Genomic DNA, 14160 nt, shown 5'->3' with positions numbered 1-14160 from the left:
TATATATTAAATTTTATGGACTAATCAAATGGTAGGATATTGTTGAAACTTGTATAAACTTGTTTGTCATTATCTAAGAAAGACTTGACGTTGATATTGTGCAATTATTGACACGTGACGAGAGTGAAATTTTAAGAGACATGACATTCCTATAATACTATAAAAATGGTATGCGGTTTGTTTGGAGTAATTGTGACATTATGTGGTATGTTGTAATTGTTGTTATGTTAGATAATATGATATGTTAGGATATCTATTAAATGCGATATTTTCAAGAAATAAATGTAAATGCTCCATTATTATATCTGTGAGATGCTACTGTGATGTATTATATTATTTGTGGATATTTCTAAATATTGTGGTTTAGTGCAATGATTTATTTAGCATGTGAAAGAATGAAAGTTGTTATCAGATGAATTGAGATATATCTAAATATTGTGGCTTAGTGCAATAATTTATTTGGCATGCATGTGATAGAGTGAAATGGTTATGAGATACAAATGTATGATACCTGAATAAATTACGTAACGAAAATCTTAGAACCTAGCTACCACAACTCATGTGATTGGCCCTTGTGTAGGGCGTATGTGATATGATATGATTGGCCCTTGTGTAGGGTGTATGAGATGTTGATTGACCCCTGTGTTGGGCAGTTGTAGCCGAATAGTGACTTGATTATCTCGTTCGCAAATTCAGAACGAGCCGCGCGATATTTTTTGCTGAATAGTGGCAGTACTCACCTAATGGCGTTCGTGTGGGGGTTACCTTGTATGCGATATCCCGCTTAGGGTAATTACACACATAGTGGTTCATTACATGAGGGGAGGCATGTGGATGTAAATGTTTGGCATTGGGAAGCGATTGTGGTAGCCAAGGAAACTAGGTAAAATATAGAGACGACGTGATTCTAGAAACACTTGAAGAAACTCTAAACAATAATTGTGCTAATATATCAAAGTGTACATTAAATCTATAATAAATGATTTATTGTGGTTATGAAATTGGTCATTGAGATTGTTCTTGTTGGTTCAATGAGATGATTGGAATTATGTATATGATATGTTTGTTTTATTGTAATTTATTTTGCATTCACAGTGGTTTTGCATAAGGGGGGTTGAATTGATTATTTATGCAGGTGTGACCCACTCTGTGATTTGGCCTACACCAGTGTAAGTATAAAGTAAGTTTCAGTTTTGTTATTTTATTATTAGATGCAATTGAACTAGTATGATTTGAAGCTAAGGTGCCTCGGTGGAGGACATAAATGCCTTATTATTATTGAATTGGAAGCTATGGCGCCTCAGTAGAGGAACTACCTACCTTAATTATTGTATTTAAGAATGTTGTATTATTCGTTGGAAGTTAAGGTGCCTCGGTGGAGGAACTAACTGCCTTATTTATTGTGTATATATATGCATAAGTACGATTTGTATTTTATGGCTACTCATACCAGAATTATTTATAATGTTGACCCAATTTGCATGTTTGCTAATCGGGTGTGTTCATAAAATGAACATAGTCAATAAGTCTTGACAGGATTAGTGTTGAAGAAGGTTGATTGCTGCTTGTGGTTTGCATTAGCGTCTCATTACAGAATATGTTTTGTTTTCCCTTGAGGTGCAATAGATTTTCATTTGAGACAATGTTTTTTGCATTTTCAGTTGTAATTATAATTGAAACGATATTTAAGGGGAAGTTTGTAACTTAATCATATTTGAGAATTTTTGTAATGTAGATGACTTTTTTTTTTTTTTTTTTATTAGTTTCAAATTATTGGAATAATCAAACGAATAATGGGTTTTTAGAAGTTGAGATTGCATCACACCTCGAAAATCGAAGAGTCGGAACAAATATTGTTTTTTCGATTTTGTCGAAATCCGGGGTGTGACACCCATGCTTCGGAAAATGTCTCACTCGGACTCTGTCTGAAGAACTATATTTTGCTTCTTATCTCTTCTATTTTCTTCGGCGGAAAGTACTTCTTCATGAAGGAGAACACAACATTTTCCCATGTATCGAATGAGTCGGCCTTCTGTGAGAGAAGCCAAGCATGACTCTTACCAGCTAAAGTGAAAAGAAACATTTGTAGCTTAACCTGATCGTCGGTGACGCCCGGATGATGAAAGGTATTACATACTTCATGTATCCGGTGTAGATGCTTGTACGGTAACTCATGTTGTAACTCGTGGGAGATGGGTAGAAGATTGAACGCATTCAGTGGAATCCTAAAATCACTCGTAAGCGGTGTGAGTCGAATACAAGATGGATGTCCATCTTGCAACGGTGTGTAGAAGTTGGAGAGAGGTTCTTCAGCTTGCACTACTTCGTCAGCCATCTTAAAAGATGGAGGACTAGAAATAGGAGATTGTCTAGGGTGACAAACTCTCGTACATGAGTAAGTTTTATTCTTGCTAATACTAGAAGTGCCTAAACGCAGTATCATAAACTTTTAGCAACACCCCAAAACTATCCTAACATGCGCAAACGGTGCAATGTATGTTCAAGCAATCGAAATTCGTTTTTGCAAGTATGGAGTTTTGAAAACTTTGCTTTTGGTTTATATTTTAATATGCCATGTTCAAAGGAACAGTTGGGTGCGAGACTAGGATGGCTTTACTACACGTCACAGAAGAGTAGGCAGTCACTTCACCAAGTGGTGTACTACCAAGAATCTCACTCACGATTAATCTGGGGGAGGGGAGTGAGGAAGGTAGTTGGTGCACCAGAATCTAGTAACTGATTACTTTATATCCTCGTGGCTATATTTTTGTCCTTTTCTAGAGGAGCATGACTACTTGGGCTCTAGTTGATTGATTTTAATTAATTTTTTTGGTCTAGGGCTTCTAAGAATCAAGCAACGTCTAATTTCCCTACATTGGGTAATGACTTCCCAATGGTTGTTATGGCTCGGGTTCAACCTTATGCACGAATGTAAATTGCAGTGTGGAAAGTAAATTTCAAACAATCACATAAGCATGCTTAAACACACAAGTATCCTCTGACTTGGCCTTCGAGGAGGTTTAGAATTTACCTCTCAAGCCGTGTTTACACGCTACTTGAGGAGAAGATGATGTTGGTTGGCGCTTGATCTGAGAATCAGGCCCAACCTTTCGAGCTTTACCCTGTTTTAAGTTACAAATAAAGGCCCACTTAAAAATCCCACAACTTGGTTTTTTTGACAATTTATACAACTTTGCCTTCAAGGGCTTAAACTTAAAACTAAACTAAGATTATACTAATCTAATTACCTAGTTTTAGATTAATCACCTAGATTAACTAGAGTAAAATAGATTTAAAGTATTGATTACCAAGTTGATTCAAAATGTGTGAGCTATGATCCACAACTTGCCTCACACACTTGAACTTCCCAAGGCAATTAAAACTCTAATCCCTTGGTAAGTATTAAACTTAAACCAAGTTTTACTCCTGTTCATCATAAGAAATCAATAAAAAACCAAGTGTTTTTTTTTTTTTTTTTTTTTTTTATCATTAACTATTACAAACAAGTTCCTCTGTTTTCTCCTACTCTATTACAAAATTCGGGCTCGGAGTATAACTTCTTGTCACAAACGAACTAGGATATGAAAAAATCAAACACACTTCTATGGAGGTGCCCCGATGGTCACCCGCCGGCACCAGTGTACGCGGTTATATTTCGCCTGTTTGATCAGATCCTCTCCACCTTTGTTGTCCCGCAACCTGATTTGTAAAAAAATATCTCAGTACAGAGAAACAATAAAAATAAAATAACGAAAAAAAAATAAAATAGAAATGGAGAGATGAGAACCAATCACTCTCACTCCTTCATTCCATGACAGCGGTGCCATTTGAAGCTTAAATATTGTAGTGAGTATACATCAAAAGAGTTTAGATTTAAAGTTGAGGTTTATCCTAAATTGTTTAGAGTTTGAGTGAGGGAGATAAAAGAAGAAATGTAGATTCTTGAATATTAGAATGGTTCTAAGCTAATGAACTTGAAAGCTTTGATTGTTGATTAAAATGACTTGAAAACATGAAAGGAATAGAGTCATGTATTGGGAGCCACTAGAATTGGATTGGGCAGCCTCCAGCCCAAGCCCAAACAACAAAGCCCAAAAAAAAGCCTAGTACACCCCACACCTAAAATGCAAAACCGGGAAAACCTTTTCCACCTGTATCATCTCTCTCGCGCAAGCCCAAAAACCTTCGAGCTTTGTAACCTCAAAAACTCAAAACCAAACCTTTGTTTTCTTTGTTTTCTTATAGTTTTAATTCAAGACCCACAAGCTGTCGTCTCCTAGTAAGCAAACTCAAAACCTTCAACCTTTATTTTGGCTAGTTCATTTTAATTCGAGTTTTATTTTGGCTGGGTCGTTTTAATTCAAGTTTCATTTGGATTCAAGGATAGCATTTGGATATTGGATCTGCATTTGAATTGTGGCACCGATTTTAATCCGCATTTGGATCTGCATTTTCAAGGTAAACTAGTGCAATACTGTGGCACTCATGGTTTACCTAAAGTTGATAACCTTGGCAACCATCCCCAACAATGTGTTTTATTACTATTGGGTTTTTTTTTTCTCTAATCAATTATTAGTACTGGGGTGCACGCGTGGCTTTGTCAGTGAAAACTAGAAATCAGCTCATTGAATATGTTTTAGTGGTTGTTCATAAGATTAAGTAACTCTAAATTGACATATTTCTAACTGGTACAGCTAATGGTACTTGTGTGGGCAGCACTAGTTTTGTTTTCCCTTTAGCAAAAAGAGAAATTAAAAAAGAAGTATCTGCCTCTATACCATGTCGTAATCTCAAATCGACGTGAAGTATGAATTGTGCTTTTTTAGTGAGGCTTTCTGGTTATTTTAGTTTACAATTCTATCACTTGTTAAGTTTTGTATGAAAACATGTAACTCATAACTCATAACTGGACATGAGTATACTTATATTCAAATGTAGAGTGTATAGTGTAGACCACGACTTGATTTCTTATCATAGAGGCATGTTCCATTTGTATTGCAAAAATAGCCATCTAACACGTCAAGATAGAGTAGTTAGTTTATTTCAATCATGATCCATCAATTCATGCATGTTGGATGCACATTAGTTGGGTAATTTGGGACAGTGGAGGTTATATGTGTATGCTTTTTTTTGTTCTGTCTCTGTTTTTTGTTTCTCATTCTTCTTAGTATGGTTTGAGCTTTTTGAACTCACATGTTATATTGGTACAGGCAACTTTTGATTTAGAATAATTGACTTACCACTTTGTAAGTATGAATTATTCTCTTGTATTTTACTGTTTAATTGGGTTTATTTGGTTATGGTTTTTCCCAGTGTTGTATCCAACTCTTCCTACTTTTTATGTAACTTATTAATTGTTGCAAATTTTCTCTAAAAGACTCATCGAGCACTTGTTAGTTCTTAAGTACCTGGTTTCAATTGGTAGTTGTATTTCATTGTTTTTGTTTGGGTATTTGTTGGATGTTGATGGTAAAGGGGACTGAATTGGGGTGGTTGAAGTTATGTTATGTTATGTTTAGCATTTGGGTAACTTGTGACCAAGTTTCTAACATAGGTGTAGATTTGATTAAACTTATTATAGTTACTAATACTTGTTTTATTTTTCTTTGTAGCAATGGGCCCTCTATCAAAGAATATCAAGAATGTAGTGAAAACTACATTCAAGGGTGTAAAGAAGTTGTATGGTGGCAGCGGTTCCTCTTCGGGTTGCAGTGACGCATCTGAGCCTGAGAAGAAAAGAGATAGGGGGTCGAAAACAACGACTTCAATCCATAGAGGCGATAAAAAAGTAGATGATGATCCTACTAATGTAGGTGATGTAGAAGGAGAGAAAAAGAGAAAAAATAGTGCGGGCACCTCGGCCTCAGTGCGTAGAGGGGATCACAATGAGGTTGTTCCGAGTAATATAGATAGAGAGTGAAATTGAGAGTGAAACTGAGAGTGAGGATGAGATTAATGTAGATAAAGATTTAAATGACGTAGATAAAGATTTAGATGTAGATGTAAATGTAAATGTAGCAATGGATCGTGGGAAGAGTATAGTTGATGATGATGGGGATGATGATGGTGAGGATGGAGATGATGGGGAAGAGTCTGGTGATGAAGAGGGTGATGAAAAGGAGGATGATGATATGGAAGAATAAGAATTGATGGAAGTTAAAGCACCAGTCGAAGTCGAAGCACCTCAAGTGGTAGACTATGTGAGAAAATCCAAGGATGATTTGGAGTACACACGAGGTGTATATGGTGGTGGCCCTACTGAGTCAGAGCTTCTGTATGACTATTCGGTGCATGTGGCTTATGATGTTTGGGAAAATAAGGTATTATCATAGACTTAGTATCTTGATTTTCCTTTGTCTTTACAAAACCTTTTGCTTCTCCTCATTGAGTCTTTGTTGTTTCAGGTAGAGCACGGAGTGTTGAAGTGTGTTCCGCATCTATCCAAGTTAAGCAAATGGGATCTCAAAAATGAAGTTCAAAAGATCTCCCAGATTTGAAAATCAGCTTAAGAGGACTGGGTTTTATGATCTGGTATTTGGGTGTTACAAACATCAAGATCCGGCGTTGGTATCTTGGTTTGTGGAAAGGTGGCATCCAGAGACCAACACCTTCTATATGTCGTTTGGGGAGATGACTGTGACTTCGGATGATGTCTCCCAAATCCTAGGTGTCGCAATTAGAGGCAGAGTAATGAGAGGGAACACGGAGTTGACCCGTGAACAATCGGAGAGTCTCCTACACCGTTCTCTGGGTGTCTCGCAGCCTGTGATTAAAGTGGAGATGGACGCGAGCCGGTTTATTTCAAAGGTAAGGCTAGAATTCCTGTGAAGCCAGTTTGCTGGGAAGGTCTACGATAAGGATAAAGATGGGAATGTAAAGGGCAAGGTGTCAACTTTGGCGGAGGTACAAAGGGCTGTAAGAGCTTATCTACTATTTTTCTTTAGATGTACCATCTTCACCGACAAGTCTGGGACTGGAGTGCCTGTTTATTATTTGACCAAGTTGCTGAAATTCAAAGAGTTCGGCGAGTATGTGTGGGGTTTGGCCTTTCTGTATAGAGGACTTGGGACTATCACGTGTGCGAAGGTGAAAGGTGTTTCGGGCTTCCTGACTCTTCTACAAGTAAAACTTAAATATTTTGCATATTCTTTTTAATATTAATTATATTATTCTATTAATATGTTAACTGTGTGTGTATATATCTAGGTGTAGATCTATGAATACTTCCCGTTATTCAGGCCAATCCCAAACTTGTAGTATAAGTTGGCTGGGTCACGTGTTCTTAGACACGCAGTTAGTGTTGTGCACTATAAGAACCCATGTCATGCATTGCAGTATTACCAAGCGATAATTGATGATATGACGGTGTTCAATGTAAGTATTTCAGTTTGTTTCAATTGTTTTTTAGTAATTGATTATTTGAGTATGTGATTAATGACACATTTTATTTTTTTTAAGGTTGATTAGTGTTCATACGATAATGTCAGAGCTATACGCCCAGTCGATGACATTGCCTTTTTTAAGGGAGTGATATGCTTTTTTGACATTATGGAGATTTACTGCGTTGCAAGGGTCATGTGCAGTTTATACCTGCAGCTCCTCCAACACTAAATTACACGACCAGGACTGTAGCTGGACGCGGGTATGAAGTGAAATGGACATTGACAACTGTTGGGCCTGTATATTGGGAGTCGTGGCAGAATCATATGATCCAACCCAACAATCGAGGACCCATCTGTACTTATCCATGGGAGTGTCATTCAAAGTACATGGAGTGGTATGTGAGCCATTCTCACATTCGATTAGTAAATCGCGAGTGGCTTCCCATCCATTTCTCCTTGGAGATAGTTCCATCTTATGCACCGACTGTGAGTATTGTGATTTTCTAATTGTGTTTTGGTTACGATCTTTTAAAACGGTAATTAATAATTGTTTTGTATTCTTATTTCGACAAAACAACGTCATCGATGAAACGAATCAATTGCTAGAGAGAGGTCTGCAATTAGGTGGGAATAATATTCCCGAAGAAGCAAGGTCCTTGTTCGAGGAGGCATACAACTTGATTAGGTGCAACTATAGTGGTGGGCGGTACAGTTATCATAATTGATTTTTTAGTGCATCTTCCAATTTTGATGTAATTTATGTATTTTTGAATTTGATGTATTTTGAAGTAGAAATTGATGTATTCAATTTGAATTTGATATGGAAATTGATGTATTTGAATTTGATGGCGTATTCTAATTGAATTTGATGTGGAAATTGATGTATTTGAATTTGATGGCGTATTCGAATTGAATTTGAAATGGAATTTGATGTTTTGAAATGAATTTGAAAGTGTATATGAATTTGATGTTTTGAAAGTGGAATTCGTTTGTTTCTTGGATATAAAAGTGTTGTAAAAACAAAATAAAATTTGAATTTTTTTTGTCCAAACGACCCAGCCATATCGTTTGGTATAAAAACCAAACGACCCAGCCACATCGTTTGGTATAAAGCCAAACGACTAGCTTAGACCGTTTTGTGTAAAAATAGAGAGCTCTGTTTCAAACGACCAGCTCAGACCGTTTGGCTCAAAAGTCAAACAACCACTTCAGATCGTTTGGTATAAAGCCTAAATTAAATGACCAGCTCAGACCGTTTGGTGTAAAAATAGAGAGCTCTGTCTCAAACGACCTGCTCAGACCGTTTGGTGTAAAGGTCAAACGACCAACCCACATTGTTTGGTTCAAAGGTGAAACGACTTGACCATGTCGTTTGGGGTAAAATCAAATCAAATCAAATTAAACTTATTCCAAATTACATCAAAATATCATATTGACAACATTATTTCCAAATCACTCGATTGCCGTCCGAATCAACTTAGTCGATCACTCAGTTTCCAAATCAAATCATATAAAAGCCTTAACATTATTTCCAAATAACAAAATAATAAAATCAAATTACACTTGTTCCAAATTACACCAAAATAACATGTCAAAATGAATTTACAAATTACATCAAAATATCATATCGACAACATACGAACAACTTAGTCGATAACATGTACTGTTGGGTCTTCAACGAGCTCGTTTTCCCATATTAGATTGGGAATGTTCAATGCCATAAATTGCAATTGTATTGCTGTGAATGCCAAATTCCAACTTTCAACAATATCATATCGAGCTCTAAGCCATTGGCGCATTACTGGAGGAACCGGACAATCTTCTACAAGTTCAACATTGACAAAATGATTTCCACCAACATGTGTGCTATCCAACACTTTTTTAACTCTTTCAGAATTTTCTTGGGTTCTCAGCGGCATGATAAAGAAGCAACGATGAGCTTTTAAATTTAGGAGGACAACATTAAATCTTAAAGCAAATAGGTATCCAGCAAAGGGCATGCTCATCCACTTATTTAATGGTGTGTAACCTTCTTCATGTAGGATTTCCTTCATCGCATAAACAACCTCACTTTCACTATACAAAGTACAATAAAGGGGAGGTTGTCAATAAGCTCTTGGTACAAGTCCTTTCTCATCTGCGGCCAATCTTCTTGACTTCTTCCTAATGTAATGCAGAAAGCTCTATAACTGTAGTTGCCATCGCCAACAGGTTCATCAACTCTAACAATGTATTTATGCATTTCTTTAGGAATATCCAACTCATAATCCTTAGGACCCCTCATCTTTCCAAAGTCTAACCCATCTTTCACATTTGGTGGTGTGGCTGTTTTTGGAAAAGCCTTATTTCTTGGTGTGTTTGTTTTTGGTGTTTTTAGAGAAGGCTTATTTCTTGGTTTGGTTGTTTTTGGTGTTTTTAGAGAAGCCTTATTTGTTGGTATGGTGTGGGTGTTTTTGGAGAAGGCTTCTTTCTTGGTGTGGTGTGGGTGTTTTGGGTGGGCGTAGTGTTTGGTTGTGATGATACCCACTCCTCATGGTCACATTGAGAATGTTCAAAATGAGATAGATCTCGCTTTGAAGAGTTCTCATCTCCTGTTGGAAACTTTCTCCTACAGTAACCTTTCGGCCGACCTTTAGTATTTGCTTCCTCACAAAGCGGTACTAGCCATGTACTTTCTGGTATGGCAATCTCCATAAGCTTCCTAATCATAACTCTCTGCTCTTATTCAGAAACCATTGCAAACCTTTTCATGAACATGTCCATCAAAGGTGTAACATCAGGACCAACACCCACTAACACATTGGGAGAAACAGACAATGTTTTCCAAAAGGGGTCGATAGCATTCAAAAGGTTGGACCGCTCTTGCTCTTCAAACTCAATTAATTCAATAGCACATGGCAGTTCATGGCTTGTGCGCAAATAGCACCAACATCTGATCTCTCCATCTTTAACACGCTTTACGCGGGTATCTATTTCTTCAAATAGCAACTCTAACCACTTGCGGAGACAAGGCCTCTCGAAGTTCACGAAACAAAGGAATCCGGTGGTAGTGTTGAGTTACAATCATACTCCTCTCGAAGGTAGCTCTAATCTCGGATATCTGGATCTCTAGAATTTGGTGGATTAAGCTAAACATACTCAAAAAATCATGACAGTTTGCATTTCCTAGTACACGCTTCACCTGAGCATGAGACCCTTCAACTCTATTAGTCATTGTACTCCCAAAGTGAATGTGTTGGTCAGTCCAACAACATACGAATCGATCCTTATGAGGAAACCAAGTCTCTCGCAAATAACTAACAAAATTAGAGTACTCAACCCTGTAGTATTTATCCAAAGCATCCCATCTACGCTGGAAAATAACCTCTGTCTTCGATTTAACTACAATGTTCCACAAGAACTGGGCCTTCTCTACAAGTTCTGTAGTTGGAAAAATATCATAATATTTTGAAAGGACGCACGTAGCGATATGCCATCTACATAGATGCTTGTGTGCATTAGGGAAAACTTTGTCAGCGACACTCATTAGGGCCAAGTCCCTATCAGACACGATCATAGATGGGCTTATGTCACCAAGCAAGCCATTAAACTGACGTAGGGCCCACTCATAGTCGACTATTGTTTTAGACTGAAGCGGCACCTGACATACGTTGAAAGACTTCCACGTTGAACTCACCCCAACAAACTATACGAAAGGACATCAATACCTGTTAGTTTTGTAAGTAGCGAGCGTCCAACATGAAAACTGTTGGAAAAGTCCGAGCCAACTTAACACCTTCTGGATGAACCCACCCCGTTATCTCCTCAGTATTCTCATCCTGTCTCAACTCCTTAAAATAATGTTCTTTTGCTAACAACTCACGTAATCTCTGCAATTGTGTGAGACCGTTCATATCCAACTTCCTCACCTTCTGCCTTGTAGTGTAGACTTGGGATATACTAGTTATGTTTCCATGATACTTATTCTTGATGGAATCCAAAATTTGTTTAGGCTTTATTCCACACTTACTCATCTCTGACAAGTACTCGAACTCTGGAACGGTCATACGAGTAGCAAATGCATGTCCTTCAAGGGTCTTCGCCAATACATGATTGTGAATACCATTTCTAACTTCTATTTTCCAACTATCGATAGTGCCACGTTCGAAAACACCTTTTAACTTAAATGGACATCCCGATTTCTTGGTTCCCTACCTTCTCTTATTAGCCCTCCCTTCGCCTTCCTTCTTGTGTGACCGATACACACCCGAGCAGTCGCAAGCCAAATTCAATCTTGCTACTTGGTTTCCCTTGACACACTTTGACTTTTCAATGACCGCAACAACATTAACTTGTTTTCCTCTAGCGGTTGCCCAACCGATTGCCTCGCTACGTGGATGAAAGACCTAAACACATAAAAAACAATAACTATTATTAATACACTAATAAAATTACATTTAGAAAATTAAAAAAAATGAAATCAATGCATACTCCATCATACCTCTTCCGTAGTAAAAATTTCTACTGTATCACTTAAAATCGGTTGACAATCCACGTCATTTGAGTTTGCAGAGGATCGGTTCTCGGATAGCAGCAAAGAATCCTACATATAGAATAAAACAAGAGTCTTAAACAATTTGCATTTAGGTAATGAGGGATTTCAAAGTCACCAAAAAAAATAAACTTCTTACTAAATTTAGTCCAAACGACCCAGTCATGTAGTTCCATAGAGGGTCCAAATGACCCAGCCATGTAGTTCCATAGATGGTCCAAACGACCCAGCCATGTAGTTCCATAGTGTCCCCAAATGACACAACCATGTCGTTCCATAGTGTCCCCAAACAACCCAGCCATGTAGTTCCATAGTGTCCCTAAACGACCCAGCCATGGCGTTTGGGCTCTAGTTTTGCATTCATTCATTCATTCAATCAATCAAGTGATTTGCATTCATTCTAATCAACGCTCTCTTGTAGATTCATTCATTCATTAATTCAATCAATCAAGTATTTTGTATTCATTCTAATCAAGTGTTACCTCATTATTTACGTTTACACTTTGTCGTCGATGATTTCTCGGCATCTCATTTGCTCGACTAGTCGCATCTTCTAATTCTTCAAATTCTTCACCTTCACCTTCAACATTTTGTGCCACTTCTTCACTTTCAACATTTCTTCTATTTTCTCTTTCTCTAATTTGTTGTTGCACCTCAAGCATTACCTCAAATGCTTCTTCTTCATCTTCATGTTCCATTTAGGATTTTGATTGGGTATTCTATGTAGAGAAACTTGAGTATTCTATGTAAGGAGTAAGGATTTTGATGAAAAAAGGAGTAAGGAGGAGTAAATGAGAAACTTGAGTATTCTATGTAGAGATATTTAAAATTTTGATATATTTCGTATAATTGAGTGAAATATGTTTGTAAACCCTAATTCCTAAACCCTAAACCCCAAACTAGTTTATTATTCACAATTAAAAAAAAAATGGAAAATAACAAGTTTAGATATAAAACAAATTATTATTTTAAATTTAGATAATTGAGTGAAATATGTTTGAAATTAAATTTTTTTTATGTCGGTACGAAATTTGTAAACCCTAAACCCTAAACCCCCCAAACTAGTTTATGATTCAAAATTTGAAAAAGAAAATAAAAAATAGCAAGTTTAGATATAAAACAAATTATTATTTCGAATAATTAAGTGAAATATGTTGGTACGAAATTTATAAACCCTAAACCCCAAACCCCCCAAACTAGTTTATAATTCACAATTTGAAAAAAAAATAAAAAATAACAAATTTAGATATAAAACAAATTATTATTTTGAATAATTAAGTGAAATATGTTGGTACGAAATTTGTAAACCCTGAACCCCAAACCCCAAACTAGTTTATGATTCACAATTGAAAATAAAAATGAAAAATAACAAGTTTAGATATAAAACAAATTATTATTTTAGATTTTGGCATGTTTGATTACATGTTTTAACTTTGTTATGTAGATACTATGTCATAACAGATAAAGAGTGCAGAGTGCATGTAATTGTGTTGGTGTAACTAATTGTGTTGTTCCTAACCCAATTTTTTAAATTGGATTTCAATTTTCCTAATTCAATTGGAATGTGCTGATAATTGATCATTACTAATTCAATTTTGCAGATAATTGTTTAAATAAATTATTATACACTTATGATCGATTAATAATTTGTATTATAAGAAAAGTGTTCGGTGTTTATGTATAAGAAAAGTGTAATTGGTGTTTATGTAATCAATTTTTATTGGTTAATCGGGCTAATCATTGGTTAATCAGGAATTTCCTTGGTTTAGAACTTCTCAATTATTTTAGTCCAAACGACTTCACCATATCGCCCCATAGAAGCCCCAAACGACCCAGCCATACCGCTTGCATGTGATACCAAACGGCATTGCATATATCTGTTTCATTTCACACTTAAACGATGTGGTTAAGCCGCTTGAGTGTACACTCAAATGACATGGTGGTACCATTTGAGTGTATACTCAAACGGCATGCTCAGACCGTTCCATGGAGATTCTAGAGAGCCAAGTCTCAAATGACATGCTAAGCTCGAGTGCGTGTATACTCAAACGATATGGTGGTATCATTTGAGTGTATACTCAAATAACATGGCGGGATTGTTTGAGTGTACACTCAAACAACATGGCGGGATTGAGTGTACACTCAAACGGTCCGAGGGGTTCGTTATGGTGAGACCGGTTGAATTAGTTGCTGGGCCTGGGCTTTTATGGCAAACATGTAAAATTTCTTTTTTTTTGGGGGTTGCCC

This window comes from Coptis chinensis, chromosome 5 (genome assembly GCF_015680905.1).
Source record: "Coptis chinensis isolate HL-2020 chromosome 5, ASM1568090v1, whole genome shotgun sequence".
In the NCBI taxonomy this organism is placed as follows: Eukaryota; Viridiplantae; Streptophyta; class Magnoliopsida; order Ranunculales; family Ranunculaceae; genus Coptis; species Coptis chinensis.
The sequence above is the reverse complement of the archived record's forward strand: the minus strand, read 5'-3'. Positions refer to the sequence as shown.